General features: G+C 24.2%; 1 protein-coding gene across 1 annotated transcript in view; it reads left to right on the forward strand.

Annotated features, from left to right (window-relative positions):
* LOC107636178 (glyoxysomal fatty acid beta-oxidation multifunctional protein MFP-a-like) overlaps positions 1 to 942 on the forward strand; it is a gene marked incomplete in the record, with an annotated part of 26,146 nt that overhangs the window by 7,228 nt on the left and 17,976 nt on the right.

Consider the following 942-nt stretch of genomic DNA (forward strand, 5'->3'; position numbering starts at 1 on the left):
ATGTTAGCAACATGGTTTTTAAAAGCACATTTTAATAACACTAATAAAGGAAATATTTGATTAAGTTTTTGAAAAGATAATTTTTTTATATTTTCAATACATTAAAAATTTAAAAAATTTCTATCATTATATTCTGAACATCTATTCTCATTTCTGAAGAACGTTTACCTTCATAGTTGCACGTATATTACTCCATGTGTTTCAAATTAACGGTATCATTATTTTTATCGTTTAGAAAATTATTAAGTGTATCTTATCTTTATTTTTATCTAATTAGAAAGACTTTTGGATGATATGGCATGCTGTGATAGAGTTTGAGAGATAATGTGTTTATCTGTCAACATTAGGTTTTTTTAAGAACATTATTATTTAATAAAAAAATAGAAAAGTAAAAGAGAAATGGACGGATGAAAATTCTTGAATTTTAATTAATTTTTAATAATTTGTAGTTCCTAATAATCTTTTTTTTATCATTTTCAAAGAATACATTAAATGTATTGTTTGAATTTATTATGACATATAGTTATTGTCCTTTGTAGAAAAATTAGTGTTTAATTCATTCATCACTACAACTTAAAAAAAAAAAAAATACTATGCTAATTAAAAAATATACATTACCAGAAAATTGGAGGCAGGTGAGACAGCTATGGCAACATCACATGTAAGAAACAACAATCGTAGGTCCTTCGGCTTTTACATTTTGTGGCTGCAAATATTGAAAACGATGCCTAACCCCTAGACTCTAAAGTTTAAACATAGTAATCATTGTCCGGAGAGAATAACACGTGATCATATATTTATATCTGAAACCCAAAAATAAACTCACAAAATTCCATATATTTTTTTAGATTTTCACTTAATTTTAGTGTCATATTCACTTATTAAATTTTATGATATTTTTTAAAATTTTAAGAATGGGATAATATATTTTGTGTGTATTGA

The sequence above is a fragment of the Arachis ipaensis genome, chromosome B04 (genome assembly GCF_000816755.2).
Source record: "Arachis ipaensis cultivar K30076 chromosome B04, Araip1.1, whole genome shotgun sequence".
Lineage (NCBI taxonomy): Eukaryota > Viridiplantae > Streptophyta > Magnoliopsida > Fabales > Fabaceae > Arachis > Arachis ipaensis.